The 21,060-nt window shown below is 37.0% G+C and overlaps 2 long non-coding RNA genes across 2 annotated transcripts in view; both read right to left on the bottom strand.

The window, feature by feature from the left end:
* The window catches only part of LOC143666023 (uncharacterized), a 688,093-nt gene that overhangs the window by 260,188 nt on the left and 406,845 nt on the right, over positions 1-21,060 (bottom strand). The gene's annotated exons all lie outside the window — the stretch shown is intronic.
* On the bottom strand, positions 7,507-8,879 carry LOC143666022 (uncharacterized). The gene is made up of 3 exons (XR_013167314.1): positions 8,826-8,879; positions 8,143-8,245; positions 7,507-7,600 (listed from the first exon to the last, which is right to left on the bottom strand). It is a non-coding gene; the product is annotated as an uncharacterized LOC143666022 (long non-coding RNA).

Here is a 21,060-nt window from a genome sequence, read left to right as displayed (position 1 = left end):
ATATGAACAATGAGTATTAAAGTACAAAATGTTTTTGTTCTTAAATAGTCAGTTTTGATAGAAAAGCAATTGACCATGATTTGGTAACTCATAGTGTCGATGGCTTTAAATAATGTAAAGAGATTGTTGCAAAATCAAATAATTTTAGATCAAGGTAATCTATATAATGTGGACATTGGTTTGTTTTTCCTGTCCATGGTATCATATGATAAATGCACTGTGTGTGTTTTAATTCATTGCATTTTTTGGTTTATTAAAGCTGCCTGAATGCAATATACCAGAAATGGAATGGCCTTTAAGAAGGGAATTTATTAAATTACAAGTTTCCAGTGCTAAGACCAAAAAAATGCCCAAACTAAAGCATTCAGAGAGAAGTACCTTAACTCAAGGAAGGTCAATGTCTGTCTCATGGGAAGGCATGTGGCTGGTATTTCCTGGTCCTTGCTCCCAGTTCCATTGTTTCCAGCTTCTGATGCTGAAGGTTTCCTCTCTAAGTACCTGTGGGTCTTCACTTCGTTCCTCCAGGCCACAATTCTGGGTTCTGGCTTGCTGAGCATCTCATGGGAAGGCACATCTCCAAAAGTCCATGCTAGGCATCTGTTCTCTCTGATGGCACTCCAAGCCTCTACAAGTTTTTGAGTCTCTTTAAGCCCTGAAGCAACTGTTCTCCAAGTGTTGGCTTCTGAGGTTTCTCCAAAATGTTTCTCCTCTTGAAGGACTCTAGTAAACTAATCAAGACCTACCTTAATTGGTTGGAATCACATCTCCATATAATCAAAAGGTCAAACCTGCAACTGTCACAACTCCATGCAAGTAATCTAACCGAAAGGTCACATCCACAATTGAATGGGTCACTCTCCATGGAAACAATCTGATCAAATGTTTCCTCCCTATAATATTAAATCGGGAATAAAGGACATGGCTTTTCTGGGGTACATAGCAGCTTCAAACTGGTGCACTGTACTTATTAGACTACTATTGAAGATTTTTTCCTATCATCTATCAATCGATCTATCATCTATCTATCTATGTATTTTATTTCTAACCCTCTAGCAGAGATTTAAGTTGATATATATATAATTGGAGACAAGAAAAACAAAAGTTTACATTTGGGGGTTATTCACTTATAATATTTTTATTGTAAGAACAATTTTTTAGCAACTTTCTTATTTTTTAAGAAAGCTTATATATGAATTTAATATAACCATCTATCAAACTTTTGCTCTCCATTGCATTCAGTAGTCAATTATTTCATGAAATAATTCAAGAAATTATTTCATGAAATATCAGTTATTAAATCCAAATCCATTGATTTATTTTCTATCTCTCAATTTGTAACTGAGCCTCCAAGTCACTATTATACTTATTGAAAATACACGATATTTTCAGTAATAAAAATCCCTGTGAAGTCTCATGGTTTGGGACACTTGCTATTGTTTCCTATTTAATTAAATATTTAACATTTGAAATTTGTTTCAGTGAGCTAATTTCCATGCATTTTAAATGTTTTTAATCAATGTTAAAATATTTGGAGGATGATCTCAAACATGCACTGAATACTAATTAAATTAATAGATTAATTTGTCACATTTTTGTTTATTATTTTAATATATTACTATATTAAATTAAGATTGCCTCTAAACTTACTCATTCTGTTTTTTTTATATTAGATTACACTATAAAAATGCTTCCCTTACTTTTTGTATGCATATGTATCATTTAACTGAAAATATTCTTTCTATATAATATATAAATGAAATTCATTCTTTTCTCTTATACTTTTACAATTAATCATTAGCTCAAGGAAATCAGAATAAAAGGTCAGAGTTCAAGTCTATAACTTATATTTAAAGTGGTTTATATGATCTTTTTAGAGTGTGTTAAATTTATTTGGTATAACTTTGTTTAAATATATAACTATTTGGCATATCAATTCGGTATTTCTATTCAACTCAGGGATGCACATTATTCCACAAGGTTTCTTTTCATTTTTATGTGTTCAAATGAAAGTACTTTTATTTCAAAATACTCACCGTAATAGATTTATTTCTTGAATAGACACATCTTTTTAGTCTTAATGCTTTGATGTTTCCCCAGATTGTTAACCCTAGTAACTTTGTCTCTTAAATATTTCTTATCTTTTATTTTTCATCCTCCACTAATAACTCCACCTGCCTTTCAGTGAACTTGGTAAGTCATAATCTTTCTGCTCGTTACCTTTCTTTTCTTAGAAAAATAAAACAACTTTTATCTCGTGTCCTCTGGGAGTTATTTTCTCAAGTCTAATAAGTATAAGCACAAAAAAAACCCTTATGTAACATGTTTCAGGTTTAAATTCCATCCTATTCACAGGATAAAGAAAGGTAGAAAATATTTTACTTTTGAAAATTTCTAAGGTCTTTTTAAAATAAAGCTTGAAAATCCACATTGATATTCTCTTTTAATTTCTAAACCTAGACTAACATTGACATCACAAAACTGCTTTTCCTGCACTCATACTAATCCTAGAAATATATTTTATCTTTTTTCTGTTCAAAAATATTTTATGAATTATCAGGAGCAGCAAGTGAGAAACTGTGTCAGAGAATAAAATGTCCAAAGGTCTGAGAAGTTCTTATTGTAAAGGATGGTACCACCTACTAATTTCATTATTTTCTCTTTTGACCTTCAGTTATTTTAAGCAAATTATTTTTATTTCGTGTGCCTTTTCCATGCGATTAATTCTCCACTCCTTTAATATTGTATCGCCAAAAAAAAATCCTCTAAATTTAATATGACTCTAAGCAACACTCAAAAATGTCACCTTATCAATGTGAAGTATAAAATCTTCATTTTCAAGCAACCCTGATGATATCAATGAAGATATAAATAGTTGTTAAAGCAATAAGACACTTTTAAGAAATATGTTATTCATCCTAATATGCTTAAAATTACTCAATTATTGCATTTCAAGGACATTATGCAAAATTGTCTACATAGAAGAGAAAAGCAAATAACAGAATAAATGGAATATTTGATTGATTACCAATTGTATACATTACTTATGCTCATTCAGCTAAGCAATTTCAGTTAAGTGGTTATGTTTGCTAAAATATGTCATGAAGCAAAGTTATTAGTGAAAATTATATAAATCAATAACTTTTAGGCAGATTATTCTTTAAAATAATGTTTTTTAGTAACCTATGTTAGGTCAGAAAAGGTGCATTAATTATTTTCTGAAAGCGAATAGTCAAGGATCTGTTTCCAGTTCTGCCTACGTCTTGAGCATTTTGCCTTTCCTTGCCTTTCATAATGATATTTGTGTGTGTCTGTGTATGTGTATGGGTATTTAATGCTATTGTTCTAGGTAATTATTGCTACATAACAACCCATCCAACTTGTAGTGGCTTGAAACAACAACCACCATTTACCTAGCTCATGAATTTGCAACGTAAGTCAGGCTTAGAGAAGAAGGTTCACCTGTGCTCCATGTAGCACCATCTGGGGCAATTTGACTGGACTGGAGGTTCCAATTACAAGATGGTTCCTCACACAGCTCACAAATTGATGTCGAGCACATCTGGAATTTACAGCCAGAATACCTATCCATGGCCTCTTCATATGGCCTGGACTATCTCCAAATATGATTGGGATTCAAGGATAAGTGTCCCAGGAGAACCATGTAGTAGCTGTATCATTTTATTTTTTTCTGAATTAACCTCAGAAGCCACTTCAACTATATTCATGTTTCCATCCAGATTCAAGAAAAGAAAGCTTAGATCACATTTATCAATGGAAGGAATACCAAAGTCAAATTGCAATGAGAGCATAAAAAATGGGAGAACTTTTAGTGGTCATCATAGAAACTACAACTTGATATATGTGTGAAAAACAACCTCTTATTTTATAATTCTGGTCCAATCGCTAAATTTCTGTGTAAATTCAGTTGTGTCCCAAGACTATTGATATGAACTTTGAAACCTGATTATGCAAGATCAGATCTTGGCCCATAAAATTAATGGAAATGATCAGAAATGATTTCCCTTAACTTCTGCTTCCCTTCCTCAGTACCATTCCTAAGAATTTATAGTTTCTCCTCACCAGCCTCTTTACTACAGACATTTCCCATCAACGCTTAGGGGGATTAGCCCTACCAGTCAATCCTTTTATCTCCTACATCATTAACCTATCAACTAGCATATTCCCCTTCAATAAAAATCATATGCAAATTTCCCAGATTAAGAATGTAAAAAAAAGCAGCATTAATGTCTGTGCTGGTTTGAAGCTGTTACGCACCCCAGGAAAGGCCATATGCTTTTAATCCATCCCTGTGAATCCAAACCTACTATGGATGGGACCTGTTGGTTAGTTTATCGCAATTGAGATGTGACCCACCCCAGTAAAGGTGGGTCTTAATCCTTTTGCTGAAGTCTTTATGAGAGGATAAAGGACAGAAAAAGTGCAGAAAGCTTAAAGAGGAAAAGCCCCCAGAGTTGCTGAGAGAGGAATTTACAGGGGAAAAGCCCTAGAGAAACTAAGAGGACCCACAGAAGCTCAGAGGGAAGGCTACTGGAACCAGAAGCTGTAAGCAATGAAACCAAGGAGTGAAGGTCCAGCAGATGCCGACTGTGTGCCTTTCTATCTGACAGAGGAGCCCCAGATGCCAGCTGCCTGTCTCCAACACCCTATTGATGCCTTAATTGGGACATTTTCATGACCTTAGAACTCTAACTTGTAAATTAATAAATCCCCATTGTAAAAGACAACCCATTTCTGGTATATTGTATTCCAACAGCTTTAACAAACCAAAAATAAATAAATAAATAAAGTCCCTCTAAAACAATCCTATATTTTTTGCGATTCCCGACTCCCACTCTCAAAAGAGTAGATTACAGTTTCTTTCTTAATTTTCTCTTCTCCAATTTTCTCTCTATCCTAATTCGCTGTATTCCACTGTTGCCTTCTCCACTCCATAGAAATAATTTTAACTAAGAAGTGCAATGATCCGGTGGCCAAAACCAATTGTTTTTCATTTCATTTACTAAGCTTTTCTATTCCATTGGAACCTAAGAGTTTATTACTTACCTCTCCAAACTCTCTACCCCAAATTTTCTTGACATCACACTTGCATGATTTTCCTCGTTTTATCATCCATTCTTCCACTATAATTTTTATGTGTCCCTCTTTCTTCCTATATCCTATGAATATGTGTTTGCTTCAAGATTGTTTTCATTCATTTTCTTTATTCATGGATTTATTTTAGAATATTAAGCTATTAAAATATTCTAAGCCTGTGCTAAACACTGAAATTATAAAAGAAAACATTATATTAAATTCCCTCCTGGTAGCGTGGCAATAGGAATATGTAAATGTAGCAGTTAACCCCTTAAAATGTAGTGTTGTGATAAGTGCTATTTTCAAGAAAGAAAGTATTCCAGTATTAACATATAAATGTGTGTCTACTGTCATTTTTCCAGTTTACATACTCCCATTAACAATCTAATGTTGCCAGCTTCCTCCTGCAAACTCTTAACATCTTACTTTGCATCTTCCTTTAAACTGAAATTTGCATCTTAAGATTTATTGGATATATTCTCCTGGCTCTCTTGCAGGAGATGCAAACTCAACATACATGATGTTTAAATTTCACTTTTGATCCTAAATAAATGTAAAGTCCAATATTTCCCATCCACGTTAGTGACTTCACCTTGCAGGTCACCACGCATTAAGCATAACTTCATTTCAGAGCTGCTCCACTTCCATTCCGAATCACAGAGTACTGATTAAAAATGTTTATTTTCAATTAATTTTTGATTCTGCTTTTTACTCACATTTCTACTACCTTCTATTGCATTGTTTCAGGCACTTATCACTTGAACACTCTTATGTTAGCCTAAAAATTGCTTTCCCCGACAACACAGACTTGATCTAGTGAAATCCATCTTCCAACGTCTTTAAGGTCATTTACTTTTAAAAAGTGCTAATTAAGTAAATATTTCCTATAAAAAGTATTCCATCCTATGCAATTCAAAGTATAAGCTCTTTAGCCAGGTAATCCACAGTGAGGCTGCTGCCCAATTGCCCAACATTCTTTTCTATCTTTTTACATTTAACAAACTGCACTGATTTTATTTCCTTATACACTGTGCTATTTTACCATCCGGATGTCCTTGATCATGCATCCATCTCTACCAGGAAATATCCTCTCCCTTAATATCTTTAACTAGATTCACATATATATTTTTTTAATTAAGAAAAGATTTACTTGAATCTCGCCTCAATACCCACGCATAAATGTAGCTCAAAATGTATTTTCCAAGAATACTCTCATAATTCTTCTTGCATATTCTTTACAATTTACTTTTATATATTATGTTTCTCTCTTCATGTATCCATCTATCCCATACAGTTGGAGCTCCAAAAGATAGAAGGCTAGAGAAAAAAATACACACACACACATATACATATATATATACACATACATACACATGCGTATATGTGCGTGTGTATCTCCTATGTGTGTGTGCAGCTGGAAATATTCATATATATGGAATTATATGTCTATATAGGGAATGCATATATACATGAATATATGTTGGTATGTGAGTGAGTGAATATAACAACAGCACTAGATAGGCCATACGTGGCAACAAAACTTTTGAACCACAGCCTCTGCAAGAATTAGGCCATGAAGCCAAACCAGGACTTCTGCAGCAATTCTTACATGACTGTCAGGATTGGATCAGTGACTGCTAGCTTCTCTAATTTTGCCCCTGCTTCCAACTGAAGACCAAACAGATGGAGTCACACATGCTGCCCTAACCAACCACATAGGATGATCTGCTTTTGCTTTGCCCACCAACAGCTTCTTCTGCCAACAATGTTCAATATGAGAAAACTTGAATCTGTCCCTATCATTCAGTATAAAAGTTTTTCCACTCCTTTGCCTGCCTTTAAATCCCTGTCAAAAAGAAGAGACAGTAGCTCTCTTGATACAGCAAACTCTCTCTAAATTGTTTTCTTTTTTCTCATTTGGATATTTTTTGCTTATTTCCAAAGTTTTTCTGGAGAGCACAAGATTCTATCTGCACCCTTTGCTGTGGACCCATCTTCTCAACCAGGTGTGATACACATGAAAGCATCATTTGACTTAATTCTCATTCTGTGCAATCCTCACTGATGTGCTAAGGACACGGTGGGTCTAAACTTTTCTCTTTTTTGCACTGAGTTGTTTGACTGTTTATTCTCAAATTGTTCCTGTGTTCTGTTATTTGTCTCCTTTGTTTGAAATTTTTGGTGGAATCATTCCTTCTCATTCCTTTTTATTTATTTTGTGCTTCAATTTGTGTTGTGCTTTTTAAAGTGTTGTTTGTTATACAATGGTGAATTTCAGGGGAGGACATAGACGGAGACCTTACAAATACCTGTTGTTTGAGCTGGCCTTATAGACAAGTGAGTTTGTGGTTCCAACCAGCCCTACATCCAATTTGGAAAATGTTTCTGTTAGTTACAAACAAATCCAAACATGAGAGCTTGATTTTTTGTATTGAGAGCTTGACTTTGATTCATACAGAGCATTCTCTATGGTTCTCTGCTTGCTGCTGGATGCACATTATCAGGTCTGCATTTGGAGGAGATGTCAAGAGTTAGGTGACTGAATTACCCATGCCTCATTTTCTGCTCACCATCTCCAGCTCCCATTAGGTTATTTAATTCTAACCCTCTCATCCTCTTGGAAACACTCTTGCTTTTTCTGTGAACTCTTGTTACCATCTTCCCTATTGCCTTCTTGGTACAACCTCAATGAATAGCCTAATTTCAACAAGATGACTTAGAACTTCAGAGAGCACTCTGGGAAATAGTTGACTTGAAAAAAAAAACTTGCCAATTTTAGAAGTGCCATAGAAATGAAATAAAATGGCATTTCTCAGGACTAACAGGCAACACTTTTATTGGGAAGCCTCCAAATAAAAGTCTGAATAAAAATTTGTTCCACTAAGAGAATCTTTATCCATACTGATGAGCAATTTGAAAAACTTAAGCAACAATAAACTATATCATTATTCCCTGTAGTGATCTTTAATTTGTTTTTTCTCATGTGCCTCTAGATCAGGTCCACTGATGCCTTATATTGGCTACATCTGTGGAGTGACAACAACATACCTGGATAGTCATGTCTGAAATGTTAGATGAAAGATCCTTGTAGTTTTCTCAGCTCCTCAAACAAGATGTAAAAGATCTAAATTTCCCTTGTGGTTCATTTCTGCTGCAATATGTAGATGATTTCTTACTTTATTCAGAGAGTAAATCTATATAAAGGATTCCATTTACTTGCTCAGCCTCTTCAGAATTGGGACATAAAGTTTTATAAGTTAAATTATGGTTTTGCTGAAACATATTCCTTTATATAAAGAGGGACTTTATATAGATAAAGTACAGACTATCCAAACTTATTTTAAAACCTTCATGAAATGACAATTAAGAGAAATTCTAGGTTCAACTCGATATTGCAGACATATGCCAAATATCCAAGGTTATAATTCTAACTAAACCCTTGAAAGATTGCTCTCTAGAAGGATTCAAAGAAATCATTATAAAATAATCCATCATTCTGAAAAAGAAAAATGGAAAAATTCTGCCTGTGCCCTTCCCTCAGATAATTTCTAACACTTGCAAAGCTACTACTCGGGCACTTGCAAGCATCAGATAATTTCCAATACATAGTAGCTGAATTACTCAATGAAACTATACATGACATGGATGAATTGATTACTCCCTTAAATCAACATTGGTCAGGAATCTTAAAAATGAGAATTGAGGAAATTTTCAGAACATGTGTTACTGACAACAACATAATGTGATAAAAGCTGTCAAGGTTGGTTGGGTTGGCCCAATTGTAGTTCCAAATTCTAAAACATCTTAAATGGAATATTATTTGTTTTCTCTTCATTGTGATGGCTATGATACTGATTCTTTGCATTCTGTTGAGAGTGGTAAATTCTTCTGCATAGCCACTTTCTTTCAAATGATCATCATGATGATCCAATCACAAAATTTAGCTGGGCAGAGATTTATGTTGATTGGATTGTCCCAGCCAAGCTAATACTGTGAGAAAGTAAACAACAATTAGGGAGAATTAAGGCATTTGACAAATGCAAGTAATCTGTGTAGCCATGCTGAGATAAGGTTTTGGATGATATCTGTACTTACTCCAAAGTGACAAAGCCACTCTCTTAAATTTTCTTCTGTAAACTTTAAAACTATAAATATTAGGTTTAGTTTTACAACTACCTAGAAATCATTTCATAAACGATGTGAGGTAAAACCAAGGTGCAACCCCATCCCTCACCACATGGGTTACTGTTCTTTGTAGCACAATTGTTTAATGCTTTCCTTTCTTCATTAAACTCTTCTGATTTTTGGTCAAAATCTGTGAACCATATATGTGAATACATACTTCTGGATTCTTTATTCTTTTTCATTGACCTATATGTCTATCCTTATGCCAATACTACAATGTTTGGGTTATTCTAACTTTACAATAGTCCTCCAACTTTTTCCATCATTTTAAATATTGTTCTTGGTATTCTAGGCTCTTTGTATATCCATTTTAGAATGAACTTATTAATCTATGCCAAGAAGTCTTGAGGAATCTTGAGAGGGCTGATATTAAATCTACAGAAAATTAGCGCAAGGATTGGCATGTTAATAATATTATTTCTTAATCCAATTAACAAATGGACAATGGACTTGAACACTGCTCTCCAAAGATATGTGAATGGCCAGAAAGCATGTAAAAAAATATGTAACATTATTAACTATTAGAAAAATGCAACTCAAAACCACAATGAAATACTGTGTAACACCTACTAGAATGGCTGCTATAAAAATGATGGAAAATAAGTGTTGGAAAGGATGCAGAGAAATGGAAACACCCATTCATTGCTGGTAGCAGTGTAATATCATGCAGTCATGTGGAAGACAGTTTGATGATTCTCAGAAAGCTAAGAATTATATTATGACTCAGCAATTCCACTACTAGGTATATATCCAAAAGAATTTTAAGCAAGGACTGAAACAGATATCTGCACACTGATGTTCATAACATCATTATTCACAAATGTCAAATGATGTAACAGTCCAAATGTCCATCAACTGGTGAATGGACACTTGTAAGAAGGAATGAAGTCCCAATGTATGCAACAATTGTAAGAACGAATGAAGTCATGATCTATGCAATGACAGCGCTAAGAAGGAATGATGTTCCAGTATATGAAACAACATGATGGAACTAGAAGACATCATAAAGAGTGAAATCAGCCAGCCACAAAAGGACAAATATTGTATGATGTCGCCGATTTGAAACAATTAGAATAAGCAAACTCATAGAGTCAGAATCTAGAATACAGATTACCAGGGGACAGGGTGGAGATAGGGAATGGGAAGCTGAGGCTTACAATGTATAGGTTCCGATTTAGAATGATGGAAATGTTTTGGTAAGTGTAATGGTTAGACTCAGTTGTCAACTTGGCCAGGTGATGGTGCCCAGTTGTTCTGTTGCTGTGGGCTTAAATCATTAGCATGTGAAATTTATCTATGGCTAATTATATCTGCAGTCAGTTAAGGGGAGTGCCTTCTGCAATGAGTGATGATTTAATTGGATTAGCTGGAAGCTTAAAGGGAGAAGTCAGAAGACAGAGAAGCAGATCAGTATAGCTCAGCACAGCTCAGCTCATCACTCAGAGCCAACACAGACCCAGGCATTTGGAGATGCAAAAGGAAAATGGCCCCAGGGAAAGTCGATTTGAACCCAGAAACCTGGAGAGAAGGCCAGCAGACATTGCTGAGTGCCTTCTCATCTTATAGAGAAATCCAGATAGAAGCCAACTGCCTTTCCTCCAAGGAAATGTAAATTTGCAACTGAGTAAACCCCCATATAAAAACCAATCCATTTTTGGTGTATCGCATTCTGGCAGCTTTATCAAACTATAGCAGGAAGGGATGGTGGTGATGAGAGCACAACATTGTGAACATAATTAACAGCACTGAAATATGTATGAAAATGATTAGAAGGGGAAATATTAGATTGTATGTATATATGGCAGCAGAATTAAAGTTTTTAAAGTCCCTAGAAATCACTACACAAACACTGAACCCTAACTTAACCATGGACTTTAGTCAATAGTACAATTACAAATATTTTATCCACAATTGTAACAAATAATCCACAACAATGCAAGGTGTTGGTGGTGGGGTGTTAAATGGGAATCCTGTATTTTATGCATGATTTTTCAGTAAACCCATATCTTCTCTAATAAAGAAAATATAAACAAACAACAAAAAACAATATTGAGTCTTCTAATTAATTAGGGCCTAATTCTCTCAATTTATTTGTATTTGTAGTTCCTGTTGTTGATCCAGTTATTTTATCTCAGTAAAGTTTTTTTTAATATTGATTGAAGAAGACTTGCATGTCTTTTGTTAAATCAATCATTAAGAATTTTATGGCTTACACTACTATTGTAAATCACATGTTTAAGTTATAGTTTCCTGTTATTCAGAGCTAGTATATATAAAAACAGTTTAATTTTATGTAGTAATCTTCAAGTGCTAAATTCACTTACTAATTCTAGTAAATTTTTAGTGGAACAGGATTTCATATAATATGTTAAGTTGAGGGCAAAAAAAAAAGCACTTTTTTTTTTTCGTTTTTGCGTGGACAGACAGTGGGAATCGATCCCAGGTCTCTGGCACAGCAAGCTAGAACTCTGCACTGAGCCACCATTGCCTGCCCCCCCAAAAAAGTGCACTTTTTATCCTTTCCAGTCCTTATGCTTTGTATTTATATTATCTTGTATTATTTCACTGGCTAAAACCTCCAATTGCACGCTGAATTATTTTGATAAGAATGGGCATCATTGTTGTTTTTCCAAATATGAAGGAAAGCATTCACTAATCAGTATGGTGCTATAGTTTTGATAGATGTCTGGTTAATTTAGGGCCTCTAGGAAGCTGAAGTGAAGATAGTATTGGATGTGTAGGTTATTAAAAGTGCAAGAGATTTATTGGGAGAATGGCATTTTTCTGCATCTTCCCAGAGTTTACATCCTACCCTCTAGAATTTATATGCTGTTCCAAAGGCCTATATTATGGCATAATCATTTATATAAGTCTATACTACAATACTTATAAACTCATGCTAGCCATCATTTGTTTTTTTCTGCCTGGTTATAGGATGCCATGATTTAATGAGATGCTCTATAAAATGTGCAAAGTTCTTTTTAGACGATGGTACCACAAAGGGCTGGAAATAAACTTAGCCTTGGGCCAAAACTCTAAGTGAATACTCTTCCACATGAACAATTTCTGATTATATAGAAAACAATGCATTTTACAAATCAGTACCTCCATACCATGTACTTAAAGCCTTAATCATCTCGATGAATGATATCAAATTCAGAATAGCAGCTGTAACCGAGGTTAATGCCGGTTGAGCTGGCATTAATCTACACAAGTTTCCCAGGAGGTATTCGTTACTGGAGATGCCAAATGTGAGAATTAAATGAACACATGTCAGGGGCCACAGGCAAGAATTTAGCCCTATAAAGGAACACTGTTTGCCACACATCCGATCCCCACCCTTGTAGCCAATAAAGAATATAATTTACTCTATTAGCCAGGTACGGAGGAAATTTCAGAGGTCTCCATTTGGCCTTGATACTGAGTTAGCTTTTATAACAAAGGTCAGGAATCTAGCGTGGAGGTTACATTAATTACCAAATGTGTCAATTCTAATTGTATTCGTAAGGTATGGAGAAAAGATTGCTGGGTAGATTCATGGACCCAGGGGAACCATAGTAAGTCAGCAGTCCAATTATTAGCTGCATCTCATAAGCAACCCATTCCAATAAGTGGCCATGATAATGTTTTGTGTCGCTGAAGACAATATCAACTCAAATAATTTGTTCAACAATCCTCAAAATATCTGAGTATGTAATTTTTTTCAGTCTAAAGTAACATGAATAGTCCTTTTGGGGAAAGACTGGAGAAATCATCATGAAATTATGGTGGTTTGAAACTGTATGCTCCCCAGAAAAGCATGTTCTTAAACTTCATCCATTTCTGTGGGTGTGGACGCATTGTAAGTAGGATCTTTGGTTAAGGCTACTTTAATTAAGATGAAACCAGCCCTATTCAGGATGGGTGTTAATCCTCCTACTGGAGTCCTTAATAAATGGGATGAATACAGAGAGATGCAGAGAAATTTAGAGGCAGGAAGCTGAAACCAATAAACCCAGAAGAGAAGGGATGCACTAGCAGAGGCTACCATGTGGCAGAGGATCCAAGGAAAGTCAGCAGGTGGTCTTTAGGAAGAAAACATTCCCTAGATGATGCCTTGATTTGGACATTCTCACAACCTTAAATGTAAAGTAACAAATTCCTATTCTTTGAGGTCAACCCATTTCATGGCCTCTGCTTTGAGCAGCCTAAGATACTGAAACAGGAATATACTTGCCACATTGTTGCAGAGTCCTTCTTCCCAGTGGGGGATGTAATTATTTACTTAATGAGATCTGGATCTGAAAATTGGCTCAGGTCCTAGACCTGAGCAAGGGATTCTGAGTATTTATAGGAACAACCACTTTCAGACTCCTGCTCTTCTATTCTGGTGCTCTTTGGACTCTAGATATTAAACAGCACACTAATTGGCCACCATCTCATTTCCCCTACAGGAACCATGAACGATACTCTATTAAACATAGCTACAATTCTCTATGTGTCATGGTCCCTAGGCTGTCCTTCCAACCTTGGCAGTCATTATGATGATTGCAGGCCTCTGACTTGTAGCATTTAAGCACCGCCAAATGACCTCCATTACTTCAGGGTCCCATTATCACCATGATTATTAATGGAAGCAGCTCAGTCCTTCCTGCACTGAATGTCTTAGTGATGCTGGTATTCTACTCACTAGTGATTTTGATGATCAATGTTCATACTGGGCCTTTCCAAGAAACATAAACTTCTGGTGAGTCTGCTGGATTTAAATATGTATTCATTCTGGCATGCCTATTCCCCATTTGTTCCCTCTTATACTAGCTTCCAGGCATTTGTACTTTCATTGGTATGAACCATTACTTTCTCTATGCTTTTAAGAGCCACTCTAGCATCAAGTTTGCCACATCCTTTGTGAATGTTGACAGGTGTTAAATTGCATGTCCCAATAAAGTGACACAGGTCAATACATTCTTGATGATCTGGTCTTATGTTCTGAATCACTTGATAATGCACCCTCAAAATCAATTCCAGGAACACCTCTTGGCTCCTGCCTGTACATAGTAGCTAATTCTTCAGCTTCTTGGAGGTATAACATTTTCCCTCACTAGGCCCAACAGGTTCAAAGTTTGTTTATACTGAAATTTACCTATGTTTTTAACCTAGCATCTTGATGAGAGCTGAGAGCGTGTCTGGATGTGGACACTTGTTCCCTTTTTATCTCCATTAACTTCCTGCCCTGAGGAAGTGGTAGCTTTTACTTTGTAGCAGTGGGACTCTTCTGAAAGCACTAAGAGTTTATGCAGGTGTGCAGACTCAAAATCATTAGTGTGTGTGTCTTCTGATGTCTTCATTACATTTTTTAAGAGAACCAGGTCTTTCCCAACCAGGACTCACAAAATAGCACGGCAGACCAGCCTAAGCTAAGCATTTAAATGTCTTTGGAACTCTATAGACCTTTCAGACCGAGTTTACTCTTCAGCTAACTCCCCTCTCTCACTGAAGGGGATAAAACTACCTGCTTTACCACCCTCAGTTTCACTTTGTCCCCCTGTAGAGCATTAACCCAACTAACCCATTAAGTTAACTAACTTAACTAACTTAACTTAACTAATCCATTAAGCCAACACTATTGTCATCAAAAGCACCGCTCTTCTCATATTTCTCAAATACCTGATCTTCTTACTGTCAAATATGTCCTCCTCTACAGGAACATTTGCCCAGGTCATTGCAGGTGAATGCTTCAGTAAGTGGGATGCCATTTGATTCCAGTTTCCATCTAAACCCCATATATGACTGTGTTGGTTTAAAAGGATATTTAGCAGAAGAGATTCCCAACTTAAATTTGGCAAGTGCAGTCTAATTTCTCCTTGCAGCTTATAGTGAAATGTGACAGGTATAAAATAAGCTGAGATCTGAACTCTAGTCTATGAAGAAACTAGAAATTGATGTTCTGGAAAATTCTGGGCTTCCAGGAAGGGAGACCCCAGAGAACAGTGCCCCACGTGATGATTTAACCAAATATGCAACCAGTCAGACATTTCAGAGAAAGCCAGGATTGGACATGGAGTTATCCAGAAAGGGTTTGTGGAAATTCCTTGTTCTAGTTTGCTAGCTGCTGGAATGCAATATACCAGAAGCAGAAGAGCTTCTAAAAAGGGGAATTTAATAAGTTGCTAGTTTACAGTTCTAAGGACAAGATAATGTCCCAATTAAAACAAGCCTATAGAAATGTCCATTCTAAGGCATCCATAGAAAGATACCTTGGTTCAAGAAAGCCGATGAAGTTCAGGGTTTCTCTCTCAAGTGAGAAGGCACATAGTGAACAGGGTCAGGATTTCTCTTTCATCTGGAAAGGTAAGTGGTGAACATGGCGTCATCTGCTAGTTTTCTCTCTTGGCCTCCTTTCATGAAGCTCCCCGGGAGGCATTTTCCTTCTTTATTTCCAAAGGTCACTGGCTGGCAGGCTCTCTGCTTCTTGTGGCTATGTTGTTCTCACTCAGAATCTCTCTCATTCTCCGAAATACTTCCTCTTTTATAGGACTTCAGAAACTAATCAAGATCAACCCAAATGGGTGGAGACACGCCTCCACCTAATAATCCAGCTTGAAATCCACTCTTGATTAAATCGCATCTCCAGGGAGATGACCTAATTACAGTTTCAAACAGACAGTACTGAATAGGAATTAGAGGAAATGGCTGCCTTTACAAAACAGGATTTCCATTAAAACATGGCTTTTCTCGGGTACATACAACATTTCAAACCAGCACATTCCACTCTAGGGCCCTAAAAAGACATATTTTTCCCATATACAAAATACATTAATTCCATAACAATATCAGAAAACTTTAAAGCATTTCATTAACAATCAAATGCAATTCAAGGTGAAAACCAGTACAAAATCTCAAAATTAGTTACAAGCATGGTCTGTCCTAAGGCAAAATTCTCCTCTGGCTCTGGACCTATAGAAACTCAAAACAAGTTATTTGCTGCAAACATATAAAGGAGGAACATTCATAGGAAACATATACCCATTTCCATAGGGAGGAAGGAACACAGAGATCACCAAACCCATACAGTTTTGAAAACCTGCAAGGCAAAATCCATTAGAATTCAAAGTCTGAGAGTCATTTATCATCAAAGCTTCTGAAAGAGGCAGTCCCGCCCTTATGCAGAGGCCTGCCTCTCTCCAAACACAACCTTGGGGGACATTGGGGAGACCACATTTTTCTTGGCTCCACCCTCTCCAAGGATCAGGGCTGCACCCAGGCTCTTTGCCATCTCTGGGACACATGCTCAACCACTCCATATGGTGGCAGCCAGGCTTTCCCCAAACCCCAAGGAATATGCTTCACCCTTTCTAAGGCCTGAGGTGGCATGACTCTTCCACTGCAAAGAGGTGGAAGGCCCACCCTCTGCCTTTGGGGCAAATCCACTATGAAAAGTTTTGCATCCTGTCCCTGTAACCCTGAATTCTGCTGATCTACAGGTTTTAGTTTCAGAAGGGGGAATGCTTCCACCAGGAGAAACAACAATGATTCCATTGAACTGGAATCTAAGATTGTCACCTGGTCACTTTGGCCTATTCATGACCCTGGATCAACAAGCCAAGAAAGGGATTACATTACTGGCTGGGGTGATTGAACCTCACTATCAGGAGGAAATAGGACTGCAATTACACAATGGAGGTAAAGAAGAGTTTTCCTGGAATATAGAAGATCCCTTAGGGCATCTTTTAGTGCTACCATGACCTGTGATTAAAATCAATGGAAAATTGCAGCAACCCAATCCAGGCAGGGGTACTAACAGCTCTGAAACTTCAGGAATGAAGGTTTGGGTCACCCCACCAGGCAAAGAATGATGGCCAGCTTAAGTGCTTGCTGAGGGTAAAGGGAACATGGAATGGGTAGTGGAAGAAGGTAGTGATAAATATGAACCACAACCACAAGATCAGTTACAGAAAAGAGGAGCGTAATGTTGTTTTGTTCATGTTATACTATTTAAGTTGTAAGATATCAAGTTTAAGAATGAATATTACCCAAGGACTTGCACCCTATTCTGGAGAGATTTAATGTATTTCTGGTTACATGCAGGACAGTTGAGTATTGTTAGGTGAGAAAAAAAATGTGTCTTTTATTGTTCTGTATTTAGAAATTAGGTATGGTTAAGGTGATGAGTATAGTTGCCAAGTTGACAAGGGGTGGACTGTCATGGTCAGGTTCACATGTCAACTTGGCCAGGTGATGGTACCTGTTTGGTTGGACAAGTGCTGGTCTGTCTTTTGCTATGAGGACATTTCATAGAATTAAATCATGATCATGTCAGCTACATCCACAGCTGATTCCATTTGTAATCAGCCAAGGGGAATGTCTTTTTTAAAGAGTGATACTTAATCTAATCACTGGAAGCCTTTTAAGGAAGATTCAGAAGAGACAGTTTCTCTTCCTGCTTTGGCTGGTAAGCCAATCTCCTAGGAGTTGATCCCGATCGTCCGATCCCGATCGGAGTCATCAGCTTCACAGCCTGCCCTACAGGTTTTAGACTCTACATTCCCATGGTTACATGGGGCACTTTTATAGATTTTATATTTACAAATATTTCCTGTTGATTCTGTTTCTCTAGACAACCCTGACTAATACAGTCCTTATGTCTGATGGGCATGATCTGAAGCTACTACATAGAAAGTCAATGAGAGTGTTGCAGGATCTGTATAAAGAGAACCACTGCCAGTCAGGACTGAGAGGGATAGAGAAGGAGCACATTGAAGGAAAATTAACTTCAGAGGCAGAACCATGGAAACTAAAGTCCAGAGTCAAGTAACTTCAAGCTAGGAAAACAGATCCATGCAAGCACCTGGAGAGGGTAAGTTTGGCCCAAAGGCAGAGGATGGGCCTTCCACCTCACTGCAGTGAAAGAGTTGTGTTGCTTCAGGCTTTATGGAAGATGGAGCACATTCCTTGGGGTTTGGGGAGAGCCTGGCTGGCACCACATGGAGGAGTTGAACATGTGCCCCGGAGGTGGCAGAGAGTCCAGATGCTACCCTGATGCTTGGAGAAGGTGGAGCTGAGAAAAAGGTGGTCTCCCAGTGTTCCCCAAGGTTGTTTTCAGAGAGAGGCAGGCCATTGCATAGGTGCTCGGAAAGGGTGGGACTGCTGCTTTCTAATGCCCTGAAGATAAATGACTTTCAGGCTTTGAAATCTAATGGACTTTGCCCTGCAGCTTTCGAAACTGCTTAGGTCCTGTGACCCCTGTGTCCCTTCCAATTCTTCCCTGTGGAAATGGAAACCTGTATCCTATGACTGTTCCTCTTTTGTACGTCGGCAGCAAATAACTTGTTCTGAGTCTTACAGGTCCACAGCCAGAGAAGAACGTTTCCTTAGGACAGACCATGCCTGTAAATAACTTTGATGAGATTTTGTACTCTTTCTAACTTTGTATTGTTTTATTGAAATGATTTAAGGATTTCTTGAATACATTCATTCATTGTGATGGAATGAATGTATTTTGCATATGGGAAAAACATACCTTTTATAAGGTCCAGAAAGTAGAATGTGCTGGTTTGAAAGGATTTACGTACCCTAGAAAAGCCATGTTTTAATCCTAATCAATCTTGTGGGACCAACAGTTTCTTCTAATCCCTATTCAGTAGTATAGGCCGGAAAATTGATTAGGTTATCTCCACGGAGATGTGATTCAATCAATTGTGAGTATTAAACTTGAGTAGATGAAGATGTGTCTTCACCCATTCTACATGGGTCTTGATTAATTTACTGGAATCCTATACAAGAAGAGACATTTTGGAGAGAGTTCCTTTTTTGAAAACAAGGAGAGAGATGATGAGAGAAGCACAGAGTCCACCAGTCAGCAACCTTTGGTGATGAAGTAGCAGAATGTTGCTGGGAGCTTCATGAAGCAAGAAGCCTAAAGAGAAAGCTGGTAGATGTCACCATGTTTTCCACATGCCTTTCCAGTAGAGAGAGAAACCCTGAACTTCATTGACCTTCTTGAACCAAGATATCCTTTCCTGGATGCCTTAGACTGGACATTTTCATAGACTTGCTTTAATTGGGACATTTTCTTGGCCTTAGAACTGTAAACTAGCAACTTATTAAATTCCCCTTTTTAAAGTCATTCTGTTTCTGGTTCATTGCATTCTCGCAGCTAGCAAACTAGAACAACCATTCAGATACTACTTACTGTTGTTGAATGGCCTGGCCCCAAACCCTAGCATAGCACCTGTTTTCTTGGACTATATCTGGTACCATCAATGTATGTTCGAGTTCTCAGAGAAGATATTAAAATGGGATTATATGTGCAATAGATTTCTTAGGGAACATGCCTGTAGATAATAACAAGAAGAGAACAGGAGTAAGCAAGTAGAACCCCCAGATTATGATAATGTGTATCTAATACCTGAGAAGGGAGGGAAGAAGTAGCCTCAGTCTACAGTATAGCTCTGAGACTCTTGGTAAGGGGGACGGGGAAACTCTATCCATTTCTGGAACCCAACATCTAGCAAGATTGACCCATTTATAATTCCCAGGCCAGTGACTGGGAATATCCTGGATCACATATCCCACTACTCTTTTTGAACTTCATTTCACTGTGCTTAGGTCAGGAGAATGTCCCCTGCCCCCCACCCCACTCCAGGCATAAACGCAGAGTGGTGTTGCTCTCACCTTTGTAATTTTCTTTCTGTTAAGGATGACTGTCCTATGCTGTCTCTGTTTCAAAGCCTGAAAACAGTGGTTTCACATACAGTTTCTCAAGTTGTAGAGAAAAACTTGTTTATAGTATAAGGGTATGTGTAATACGTAGTTCTCTATCATGAATGGGGCCAGTATTTTATTCATAAACATTTGCACTCTTTTTATTTGATGCTTCAGTGTATGTAGTGGCAAAGCTATCTAATTTTAGGAGAGAAAATTAATAAATTTCTATATAGAACTTGTATAATTGACCCTCCAAAAGCAAAGAATATAATATTCAATAATATTCATACTTGACTTATTGAATCATTTAACTGGACTTGTTAGAAAGAGAATTCTTTCCCCATATATTCTCTGATAATATAATCACATAGATTGTAATTTTAAGTCTTTTTCAAATCTTTCTCTTCTTATCTAATTTATATAGCTTTGGTCCTCATAATGATTCTGACTCTGCACATTTTAGTCCACCTCCACACTGCTATCAAAAATTATAAGTTAAAATTAAAATGAAAGCATTTAAGCAGTCAAACTTAAAACATCAGCTTGTTCTTCTAACCCATCTTGAGCTTCCTATGTCTTATGGAATCCAAGTCTGACTCCATGTGACTGCATACAGGGTAGTTCTTACTTAGCCTCTTACACCGTTCTACCCCATTACAAAACTTACTAAACTATTGCAATTGTTAATATACTTTAGGAAATCTCTTCTTTTCATGCTCTTCTGGAAACTTTGTCCCCTGCCAAGAGAGGACCCCTCAAACCCAATTCTTTGTCTTATTCCTACTGATTCATGATACCATAAGGGTCAGGTCAGATAGCTCTGAGCATCCTTCGATTATGAAAGATGTTCCCGCACAACACTGCTCATCTCTACTATATTGAATGCCGCAGCATTCATTGCATTACGTATAATTGTCAACACCTCTTTCTCCCTCTTTAGACTGTGGGAGCTCTGAAAGTATTAATCATTCTCCCCATCTCTGTATGTCAGAGCTGATGTGGCATCTGTGACATAGTGATGGAAAAATATGTATGAAATACATGAATGAATACAAATTATTCCAACAAATAGTTGTTAAAATGACTCATTCAAAC

The sequence above is a fragment of the Tamandua tetradactyla genome, chromosome 22 (genome assembly GCF_023851605.1).
Source record: "Tamandua tetradactyla isolate mTamTet1 chromosome 22, mTamTet1.pri, whole genome shotgun sequence".
In the NCBI taxonomy this organism is placed as follows: domain Eukaryota; kingdom Metazoa; phylum Chordata; class Mammalia; order Pilosa; family Myrmecophagidae; genus Tamandua; species Tamandua tetradactyla.
Note: the sequence above shows the minus strand (reverse complement) of the source record. Positions and strands in the feature narration are given on the sequence as shown.